This window comes from Cupressus sempervirens, chromosome 2 (assembly GCF_028749045.1).
Source record: "Cupressus sempervirens isolate cs-2001-9-10 chromosome 2, ASM2874904v1, whole genome shotgun sequence".
In the NCBI taxonomy this organism is placed as follows: domain Eukaryota; kingdom Viridiplantae; phylum Streptophyta; class Pinopsida; order Cupressales; family Cupressaceae; genus Cupressus; species Cupressus sempervirens.
In genome coordinates, this window is record NC_143119.1 from 196,455,564 (window position 1) to 196,468,320 (window position 12,757).

Genomic DNA, 12,757 nt, shown 5'->3' on the forward strand with positions numbered 1-12,757 from the left:
CATATAAGACCCCACTCCTCATTGCGAAATGCCTATCCAGCTGACCGAATGGTTGGTTATTTTCATTTCTTAATTATTAAAAAATTATCAAAATAGTTTTATTGTAATTTTAATATAATTTTAAATAATAATAAAAATAGTAGATTTAGTCAGCTACATAGATGTTGCCCTCCTCTTTGTCCCTTCTCTATTATAAGTTTAACCCAAATTTAATTTGGCATAGTGGATAATATAATTGTCTTAACATCCACCATAAATCTTGAAATAAATTGATATAAGGTCATTATTTGATTTTCTCTCAATTAAAATCTACTAATTTTTCAGGAATAAGTATTCACTCCATAGTTTCTAAAAAGTATTTATTCAAAGTATTTATGCAATTTCAACTTTATGAGGTAATGTTCTTTATAAAATGTCTTTCTTCTTTTTAGGGTGAAAATAAAATGTATGATTGTTCAACAATGATAGTAAGTCTTTATTCAAAGTTGATTAAGTCTCTTTTAGTTAAAACATACTAGAACCTTTTTTTGGAAATAAGCATGATACTTGACACTTTTTTTGCTCCACCAATGTGCCCAATTCTTATTCATGGACCCCATTCCTCTTTGTCCCTTCTTTCCTATAAGTGTGTCCTAAATTTAATTAGATGTAGCTATCTTGACACAAAAAGTGACATGGTAAGCTATGTCATAAGTATGCCCCATACATAATAAAGATCATGTTTTATCTTCAATTTGATGGGCCTACTAACGGAGGATTAGAGGACTATGACAAAGACAACCAAAATTAAACTAACATTTTGACTAGATATGATTTTTTTTTTTAATTCCTATTTTGCACACCATATTTTAAAATGATCTCATCCAACATATTTAAAAATCTTGCTTCGTGTGTTTTAAAATAATCCTACCCTATGGCTATTAAAATCTAGTTTTGAAGAATAATAGTTCAAAATCAAATGTCTAATGCATATATTGCAAGTTCTAAAATACTGGTTAGGAAGGCAACAATATGCATGCCCACATTTTTGCAATATCAGTTCTTTGCACGATAGGTCCTGGTAATTAAATTTATTTCATGTTTGTTTTATATATTTCAATTTTATAATCTAAGATCCCTGGATGTAGAATATGTAGGAGATGGGTTCAACAATGTGGCTAGCATGGTGATATGCAACAATATTCAAGGTGGTAGTTACATGCATTTCATGGAATAGTGATATGCATGCATTATTCTTTATATCATAGTACATATTGCTTATCTAATAAAATGGTTTCTTAGATTTATTGAAAATGTGAAAAGAAGTTTCTTAATAAATTTTAAGTATATTGAAACTTCATAACATTTTATAGTAGATTTTATAGCTGGGATGCAAACTATTATATGTTTATTGTAAGGATCATCTAATGAGGGTTGTAGTGTTGTGAGATGAGCATTATCTTATTTCTATGTGGAGGTTTCATGTTTTGCATTATACATTTGAAATTTTGTCTTTGTAATTATGGGTATCTTAACACTATTTATGAGTCTATTGGACAAAAGTTGTCCATTTCTATGGAATGAGTAAGATGTCTTTTTTTTTAATGCCTACAAAGATAGAGGAGGAAATGTTCATTTCTTAAATGAAAGAATAGAAGATTTAGTCTGATGAACTAGTCAAAGAAAATGATAAAGATGATGATAAGAAGGAAGTTTTTAAGGGGGGCAATGTGCCCTAAAAACTTAAAGTGAAGTGGGTGAGAGAAAAATAATGCATAGGGCTATGTTAAAGTTGCATTTACCATGATGATATGCTTCCTTTGATAGAATTACCATGACACTATCTAAGAAATGATGCATATGTAAAAATTATTTTTATGATGGTTTGTTTTTATTTTTCAATTATTCAATCCATGTTCTTTCTTTCTTTTTTTGTCAGTTCAAGAAATTTATCCTTAACAATATTCAAATATATTATGTTTGAAAATGATTTAGCAACTATTAGATAATTTAAGTTTTATTTTTAGGTTCTTGCTTGATTGAAAGTATTACGATCTCTAAAACTACTCTAAGAAAGTTTAATTTTTATTTTTATTTTTTGAAATTGAAATAATGCACACAATAAAGATATTACAAATAAGAGATTGATGAAACTCTACTTCAATTAACTATTACAAGTGTTATTCATATAATGAAGAGAAATAATGAATATGAATGTACCAATTTTCTTGAAGCATCTCATCTTGTATTAAACCCTTCCAATATTTAACTTAATTTTCATTTAACGTGTTTTAGTCATAAAAATAAATCTATTAAAAGTTTCTTTATATAAATTGTATTTTTAAAATGAGAATAATTTTTTTAAATAGAAAAAATATGCAATGTACAATATTATATTTAAAATTTAATTAAATATTATTTTTTCCTTTTATTAGTATCATATAACTTATAGGTCGAGTGCTACTGGATTCATTCTAAAAATGTATGTTTCTTTCCATTTTTTATTTGTAGCAATTTTAGTTTTAGAAATATATTGTATATAAGTAATAAAATTTAAAATGACTTCATCAATACTTTTTTTTAAAGATGTATATGTGTTTTATAATAATTTGTAAGATGAAATTTTTAGAAAAAATTGAATTTACAATAGTAAATTTTTATAGGTAGAAATATTTAAGAGTTATATAAACTTTTTATCATAAAATTTATATTTTATATCAAATAGTTTTAAAAAGACATAAATTTAAACTATTAAATTTAAAAATATAATATTATCAAACATATATAGATTTAATTTGTTGATAGTTGAAAATAACGTGGATAATTGATGCAGGAGCATCCAAAGGTATAAGGGCAATCCTATGTCATCCAAAAAGATGTACTTAGACTTAGTATTTGTTTCATGTGTTTTTATTTTTGGATACCCATTTGGGTCAAATAAAGGTTCCAACTCTCACAGTTCCACTATCAGTGTGCTAGAAAATGCCGAAAAAATAGGAGCATGTAATTGGGCCATCATTTTGGTGAACTAGGAGGTGTAAATTGGCTAGATGAATGTAATTTTAATTTAGAGCATTCCAAAAAAAGAATCAGGTCAAAAGGCCCCACGGTTTGAAAGTTATTGTAGTTTTTTGGGTTTTGGAGACCTCCTAAGAATGCTTCAAAGTCAGGTTAGGGGCATTAAATGACCTCTAAAAGGGCCAAAAAATGGGGGACAAGAAAAGCTAGTCCTTAGGGCTATAGAGAACTTCAAGAGCTTTCCAAAAATGTAAACGGTTCATCAGTTGGAGCTACGATTCAAAAGTTATGCCTCCCGAAAGTTCGGTTACCATTTCTGGATTCTTCTAGATTTGCACCGACTTCTAACGCAGCTTTTGGAACCTTCTATTTGGTCGGTGGATTCCAACTAGCACTTTCTAGAATGTACTCCTAGTCCTTAACCCTCTGGGGTCTATTTAAGGAGATTTATGGCATTGTAAAAGGCAGTTTGGAGTGGAGTTTGAGAGGAGGTACTAAAAGGAGAAATTATCTCTAGATTTATGCTATTGTAAGCCCTTAGGGCATGTTTTGAAGTTTATTTTCTCTGTACTGTTTGTAGTAGCTTATTTTCTCAGTTAATAAAATTTCCCTTTTCTGTTGTGTCCATTTTGTTCTTGGGTTGTGTCTCCATCAAGTGGTATCAGAGCTGATTTTCCTGAGCGTGTAGACAGAACGCTGATTGTGAGGCAACTTGCACTAGGACTGTGTGGTTATGGGCTTGAGTTAAGAAGATGCCTCCATGAAGAGAGTATGGTGGAAGGGCCAGAGCTATTAATCCTAAGGAGGTTAGAGCCCTCCAAAGGCAGGTACAGGCATTGCAAGAGGAGCTCCATAGAGGAGAAAATGTTGCCGCAGGTGATGACAGTGAGGATGACAATGAAGAAGAAGTAATAGAACCAGAAGGGGAATTTGATGGGGAAGTTCTAAATCATGCAGAGGAAAGGCTTTTTAGGGACATTACTAAGTTTGGGAAAAGACCTACAATTGAAGTGGGTGTATTTTTAGGAAATCTGAAACCAGATGAGTTGATCGATTGGATCAATGAACTGGAAGAATACTTTGAGTATGAGGATATCAGGGACCCAAATAGGGTTAAGTTTGCAAAGGCCAAATTGAAAGGCCATGCCAAAATCTGGTGGCAAGAGGTCCAATTGGAAAGAAACAGAAGATGAAAGGAGAAGATCACAAGATGGGATCGCATGGTGGACAAATTGAAGAAGTTGTTCATTCCTATGGACTATGAGCTTGATTTGTTTAAGAATATGCATGGGTTAAAGCAAGCAGGAAGATCAATCCAAGAATATACAGAGGAATTTTACCGACTCTTGATTAGAGCAAGACATGTAGAAGAAAATAAAGAGAAGGTTGCTCGTTATATCAGTGGGTTGCGACCTAGCATCCAGGAGGAATTAAGTCTGGTAAGAATGACCAGCGTTGAAGAGGCATACCAGTTTGCCCTACGAGTTGAAGAGAATCTGAATAAAAGGTTTGAAGGATGACAAAGAGGGTGCGGTCAAGGAGGAAGGGGAAGCGATAGATCATCTGGAGGCCACAATGAAACCCAAAAAAAAAATGAAGATGTGGGTACTAGCAGGAACCAGAGGAATGAGAGTTTCAACTGCTCCCATGATCAAGACTTTGGAAATCAGAGAGGAAGAGGTAGAGGACATGGACAAAGAAGAGGAGGCTTCTATGGTACCTATTTCTATTGTAATGAAGAAGGTCATCGTGCTTGTGAATTCCCTCAATGACAAGGAAGGACAGATCAGAGAGCTGAGGGCCAAGCTAGGGTTGCTCATGTGGATGAGGATGCACAATCATCACATTCAAAGGATGCAAAAAGAGGAGAGACCTTGGTAAATGAAAGAGTCCTACTAAGTGGTGAGATTGAACTAGGACAACGGAGGAGTTTGTTCTGTACCAGATGCAAGTGTGAGGATAAATGTTGTGACGTGATCATTGATGGTGGTAGCACTCATAACTTGGTATCAGAAGAGATGGTCTCTAAGCTGAAGCTCAAGAGGAAGAAACATCCCCAGCCCTATCGGATTACTTGGGTAAAAGATGATCATAAGGTCCTGGTAAGTGAACAATCTTTAGTGAAATTCAAAATTGGGAGTTACCATGATGAAGTTCTCTATGATGTTATTTCGATGGATGTTTGCCATCTATTGTTGGGTAGACCATGGCAATTTGATAGACATGCAGTACATGATGGACATGCAAACACATACTCTCTGACAAAGGATGGAGTTCGCCACAAATTGAAGCCCATGAAAAAGGAAGGGGAAAAGGTATGTAGCAGTGCTAGGATTTTTCTTGTTGATGAAAGGAAGTTTTTAGATGGCATGAAACATCAGCATATGTGCTATGCTTTGATTCCTAGAAAAGATAAAGAAGGTAGTAGTGAAATACTAGTTGAAGTTTCAGATTTACTAGGGGAGTTTGGAGATATTATCTCTGATAATGTTCCAAATGGATTGCCACCAGTAAGTCAAATTAGTCATCAGATAGATCTAATTCTAAGAGCTAGTTTTCCTAACAAGGCTGCTCACAACATGACTCCTACTGAAATAGAGGAGCTAAATAGGCAGGTTTAGGAGTTGGTGAGGAAGGGCTTGATTCGAGAGAGCCTAAGTCCATGTGCAGTACCTATAGTACTCGCACCAAAGAAGGATGAAGAGTGGAGGATGTGTATAGATTCTCGAGCTATAAATAGGATCACCATCAAGTACCAGTTTCCTTTGCCAAGGATGGATGATATTATGGACTGCTTGAGTGGAGCTCAGTATTTCATAAAGATAGATCTGAAGAGTGGTTATCACTAGATATGGATTCGAGAAGGAGATGAGTGGAAAACAACCTTCAAGACCAACAAGGGTCTTTATGAGTGGTTAGTCATGCCCTTTGGATTGATGAACACCCCAAGCACCTTCATGTGGCTCATGAATGAGGTACTTAAGAAGTTCTTGGGAAAATTTGTTATTGTTTATTTGGATGATATTTTAATTTTCAGCAAGACTTTGGAAGAACATTTATTGCATATTCGTAGTGTCCTTGAAAGGCTAAGGGAAGAGAAACTGTTAATTAATTTGAAGAAGTGTAACTTTGCAAAAAGGGAGTTAGTCTATTTGGTTTTTGTTATATCATCTAAAGGTCTCAAAATGGATCTGAAGAAGGTAAAAGCCATCTTGGAATGGCCTACTCCAAGGTCTGCTACTGAGGTAAGATCATTTCATGGTCTGGTTAGTTTTTACAGGAAGTTTATTAGGAATTTCAGTGGCATATGTGCACCCCTAACTGATACAATAAGAGGGGATAGAAAAGAGTTCAAATGGACTGTAGCAGCTGCGAGAAGTTTTGAATTGCTGAAGAAGAAGGTAACAGAACAACCTGTGTTGGCACTTCCAAATTTTAGAAAAGTGTTCCAGGTGGATTGTGATGCTAGTGGCAGCGCTATTGGAGCTGTATTAAGCCAAGAAGGTAAGCCTATGGCATATTTTAGTGAAAAATTGAATGATGCAAAGAAGAAGTATTTTGCTTATGATCAAGAGTTCTATGCAATAGTTCAGGCCTTAAAGAAATGGAGGCATTATTTATTGCCAAAGGAATTTGTTTTGTATACTGATCATCAGGCATTACAGTACCTAAATAGCCAAAGTAAATTGAATCAGAGGCATATGAAGTGGGTAGAGTTCTTGCAAAGTTATACATTTGTGTTGAAGCATAGAAGTGGAAAATCTAATAGGGTTGCAGATGCACTAAGTAGGAGACAGTTGTTTCTTACAGTAATGTAGGTTGAAGTAGTTGGGTTTAATGAACTCAAGAATTTGTACGCTGAGGATCCTGATTTTGCTGAAGCCTAAAAAGCTTGTAAAGAACCTGTTGTTGTAGATAGAACCAAGTGGTTAGACTATTTGATTCAGGATGGTATGTTGTTCAAAGGTAGTCAATTGTGCATTCCAAGGAGTTCCATGAGGGAAAATCTAATTAAGGAGAAACATAGTGGAGGGATGGCAGGACATTTTGGTTGAGATAAAACCATTGCCATTCTTAGAGAACATTATTTTTGGCCTCAAATTTCACAAGATGTGAAGAATTTTGTACAGAGTTACCAGGTTTGTCAAGTTGCCAAGGGGTTTAGTCAAAATACTGGTCTATATCAGACATTGCCTATTCCATCAAGGCCATGGGAGGACATAAGTATGGATTTTGTTCTTGGATTGCCGAGGACACAAAGGGGTAATGACTCAGTATTTGTGGTGGTTGATAGGTTCTCCAAAATGGCACATTTCATTCCATGCCACAAAACTCATGATGTTGTCCATATTGCAGACTTGTTTTTCTAAGAGGTGGTAAGACTACATGGTCTTCCAAGGAGTATAGTTTCTGATAGAGATACTAAATTTGTGGGGTATTTCTAGAGGACATTGTGGAAAAAGTTGAGAACAGACTTGAAATTCAGTTCCACGCATCACCCACAAACTGACGACCAAACAAAAGTGGTAAAAAGAAGTCTGGGCAATTTGCTGAGATGTTTAGTTGGGGATAAGCCCAAGGGATGGGATTTGATTCTACCACAAGCAGAGTTTGCTTACAATAACTCTATAAATAGGAGTACTGGAAAATTGCCATTTCAAATTGTATATGGGAATAGCCCAAGGACTGCACCAGAATTGAGGAAGATAGAACAAGGGGAGAGGACAAGTGCTGAAGCTGAGGAATTTGCTGAACATATCAAGCATCTACATGAGGAGGTTCAAGTACACATTACCAAGATGAATCAAGAGTATAAAGCTAGGGCTGATCAAAGGAGAAGACATAAGGAATTCCAAGTAGGGGATCTAGTCATGGTGCACTTACAAAAAGAAATATTTCTAGCCGGTACTTACAACAAGCTGAAAATGAAGAAATTTGGCCCCTGCAAAATTTTGAAGAAACATGACTCAGGAAATGCATATGAAGTGGAGCTGCCAGATGGTATTCACATTTCTCCCATTTTCAACATTGCAGATTTAACAGAGTATCATGATGATGGTGCAGATGAGGAGTTGGTGTTAGAGCCATGTCCAATTCCTGCTTCTAAGAAGGAGGAGATAGAAGACATTCTAGATCATCGTGTGGGTAGGAGTACCAGAAATAGGCAGTATGAAGAGTATTTGGTCAAATGGAAAGGATGACCGATCAAGGACTCAACTTGGATTTCAGCAGCTGAGGTTTCCCATTTGGGATTTCCTCTACCATTCATAAAGTGATAAGGTCACTTTTCAATCTACCCAGGGTGTCATCAGAGAATGACTCTAAATAAAATCAAGTTGAATGACTCTAAATAAAATTATCAAAAAATAATTCTAAATGAATAATAATATGTTTGGACATGAATAATAATAATAATATTTATTTAATATATACTTACTAAAAATTATTATTAAATTATAACTATTAATTTTCTTTTAGTTACTTATATAATATTTGACATTTTAAAAATATGTAGATTTTATAAATTTGGAAATCATAATTTTCTAAACTTGTAATAGATATGATTTAGAGAAAAATCAATATCTTTTGAAAATAAGCTCTCCGAAATAGCAAAATTCTCTATTTCAGAAAGGCAAGAAAGGAAGCCTTCCAAAATAGTGAATTGGGTTATTTTGAAAAGGGCATGAAAGTGCCTCTCTGAAATAGAAAAAAATGGTTAACACGAAAGTTAACCACCCCAAAAAATTGTGTGTTAACCCACAACTAATTCAAAGAAGACAATGAGCCAACTCGACAACATAGGAAACCAAGTTCACTCAGTTAAAGAACAAATTGAGCCAAAACTGAGTCACTCAAGTGAAGAGTAAACTGAGATAACTCGGTCAATGAAGAACCTAAGAAGATTTTCCAATGCATGATGGAAGAGGCAACATCAATTTCATGATTTTTTGGGTTGCCAAAAATGACTCTTGCAAAATGGTGAAAATGGGTATAACATGCAAGTTTACCCAACACCACGTGGCACAAGCCTGTTTGTCACAACTCGATGTCACTATTTTGGGAAGGAAAGAAAGGAAGCCTTCCAAAATAGTGAATAATACTATTTTGGAAAGGGCATGACAATCACTTTCCAAAATAGAGAAAATAGTTAACTCAAAATGTTAACCCCTAGCAAAGTGCATTTTAACCCACCTATAACTCCTACACCTAGTTGATGTTTAATGTCTTATCTTCTTGTTCACCACCACATGATGATCTGTCAAGACTCTATTGCTTAGAAGTAGTTACACAAACAAAAAAAGAAATTGTCATATGGGATAACATGTAATGTTAACCCTGCCACATGCAATAGCCTAAACTAGTTTCGCCATTTCACTAGCCCTCTCTATGTTTTTCTACATATCTCCATATCCATCTTCTCTCTCTCTCTCTCTCTCTCTCTCTCTCTCTCTCTCTCTCTCTCTCTCTCTCTCTCTCTCTCTCTCTCTCTCTCTCTCTCATGTTCTTCTCCCTACACCTCCTCGACTTGTTATGTTGTAAACTACATATGACTATTTTTACATGGTGATATTAATCTTGCATTGATAACATAATAGACCAATACAAAGGAAATAAAAGTGTGAAATATTGCAAGTTAAACTAAAATATGTTTATTAATTTTAAGAATATTTTTTAATTTATCATCTCAATAACAAAGAGATAGATTATGTAAATACTCTACTCATCTATTATATTAACCATGGATTTCCCATGTGTTATATATTTTTGATAGAAATCAATTTTTCTACGATTGAATCTTAAAATTACATATCCTAAGCATTGCATATTGTAGAAATATAATGTATCTAATTTTAAAAAATAATAAATCATCTTGCAAATATTTAAACAATTATGAAATTCATTTATACATATCTCTTCACGTAAGAAGCCATAATATTTTAGGTTTCATTATGTTAGCTTATATAATTTTTAGATTGGTTCTATAAGATTTTCTTTTCATAAATAATGAGGATCATTTTTTGTAATATATTATTTTAATATAAAAAATTGTTCAAGATTTGTTTTTATTTCATATTTTTATTATCTAATGACGAGGATCATTTTTTGTAATCTATTATTTCAATATAAAAAATTGTTCTTTGAATCGGAAAAAATGTCCATTATATAATATTATAAATCTTTAAATAAAAATAAAACTCATTAATAAATCCATGGAAAAACTACATGACAACAATTGAATTCAAATTTGTGAGTTTCTATAATTATTTTTTCATTTATCAAGCATTGAAGTAAGTACAAATGTCCCAATAATGAGAATGGGAGAACTCCAATTAATCATGGCAAATTAAGAGAAATTGACAATGTACACTAAAATCTAACCCTCACCAAGTGAGTCCATGACCAACCAATAGCCACACACTTCATTTTACCTTTTTCTTTAGGAAAATCTTGTCTACTTCTTTGTGATGGGATTTTTCTATATACGGATGAGAAATTTAGGGCAAGCTGAACAAATGGGCAGCCGAAGAATTCAGGTGATTAACGTAGCATTTGAATATGATGATCGATAAGGCCCCGTTTGGTTGGGGAAGATGAATTTGTGGCATAACCAAGTTATCTTATAACTAGGTTTTCGAAAACTTGGTTTTGTGGTTTGGAAAGCCAATGGTCCATTTGGTTGACACAGAAGATGAATATACCATGAACCCCACAATATTATTAAAAAAATTGTCATAAAATTCAAAACCTGGTTTTAATTTTGAATTCCACCTTGTTATTAGAAGATGAAATTGAAAACTAGGTATAATTTTAAGCAACCAAACGCCCATGTTTTTCTACAAAACCTGATTTTACCCCTGATAACCCAGTTTTGGCCCTCATCTTCCAGCAACCAAATGGTGCCTAATGTCACATTTGAATAGAAATTATATTCGGAAATATGCGGATTGAAAGTCACATTTTATTTGCATGGCATATTATTGTCATTTTGGGTCTTTTCTAGCTTCAATCATGATCGGAACTGCAAGTGTTTGGATTTCTTCTCATTTTGGTATTGTCTGTGGTTTCAATTTTTAATTTTTTTTAAAAAATTGGTAAGGGAAAAATAAAAGTAGATGCTAAATTTGGAATTTGATGGTGAGAGGCTGAATTTTATATCATTTTATAAATAAATGAATTAAATGAATTTTTTTTGTAAATAACAACATACTTTATGAATTTTATATTCCGAAGTATGTGGTTTGAAATTCCCAATCTGCTCATCCTATAAAATCTCTTGGAATATTGTTTTCATGTGGTCTACATGTTTGTTTGTTTTTTTGGTTTTGTATTTTTTGGTTTCAATCATGTTTGGGAGTATTTGTATTTCTTCATTTTTTTTGTATTGATAGTTTATGTGGCCTTAATTTTGCTGCAAGTTTATTTGAGGAAACTATCTTTTATGGAAACTTAAGTTGAAGGATCTCATTGAAGAGATGGATCAATCCTTAAACACAAGACTAGTTAGTATTATTATTGTTATTGTATTTAGTGTACAATACCTACGTTTAACTTGAAGATAAAAATAATTTAAATTTTATATTATATAAGTTTTACATGAGTTTAATTGATGGATCATTTAAATAATGTTGTTTCTCCAACAAAAATCTTGATAGAAAAGTGATAACTTCAAATAATAATAAATATATTTATTTAAATGAGTCAAAACTAAAAATTAAATCTAAATTGAGAAGTAAGAGACAAGTAGTCAAATTATAATATTGGTATGTAGAGAGAAACTAGGAACAAATTCAAGACTAACAACTTCAACAAGACATTTATGGAAACATCAAAAAGTAATTTTTTTAATATTTTGATCTCTTATGCTCTCTTTGATTATGCCATTATTATTATTTATTCAATTAATTGTTATTATTTGTCATGCTCGAGTAGATTTGAACTCAAGACCTGCCAGATGAGAGGCCATAATTTTCCATTTGTGTTATAGGCTCTTGCCTAAGGATGTACATAATTGTTATAAAATATTTTAAAGATTATAAATTATAAATTAAAATTAATAAATATTTATATATTTATTAAACATTTAAATAAAACCATTATTTTGATACATATTATTGGTACAATTTAATCTTTTGGATAGTTATAATTTCTATATGCAATAAAACAATTTATTGTTGTTGCAATATTGTAATTAAAATCAATATATCTTAAAATGTAGTGGTAAATTATCAATTGACAAAATATGGAAAGGACAAAAAGTATGCAACCATTGTAATGTAGCAACTAATAATTAGCAAGCAAAATATAGAAAGAAAAAAAATGTACTCACAATATCAAGGTCATTCTTTGATCTTACCCTAAACCTAATCAACAAGGAACTACATCTAGACCTACCTTTATCAAAGACAAAAGTTTGAAAGTGACTAAAACCAATGTCAATATTGACAAATGTCAACTTCGTACAAGCCCCTTCAAATATTGTAAACTTTAATCAAAAAATTAGCAAATGACCCAAGTGAGCCCTTTAAAACTTTTAGCATACACTTGATCATAGGAAGATAAGAAACAAAAAGACACTTTCAACACCATAAGATTTGATAACCAAACTCAAGCAGAAAACTGTCTATCCATTTTTTTCTATTAGAAACAAAGATCCATAACCATCTGGATCCCTTGTTCAGGTCAACACTCTCAGAGATCTTCCAACCCACCATAGTCTCCTTTCCTAGCTCAATAGCGAAAGGGTCCACCTCAATAGAAA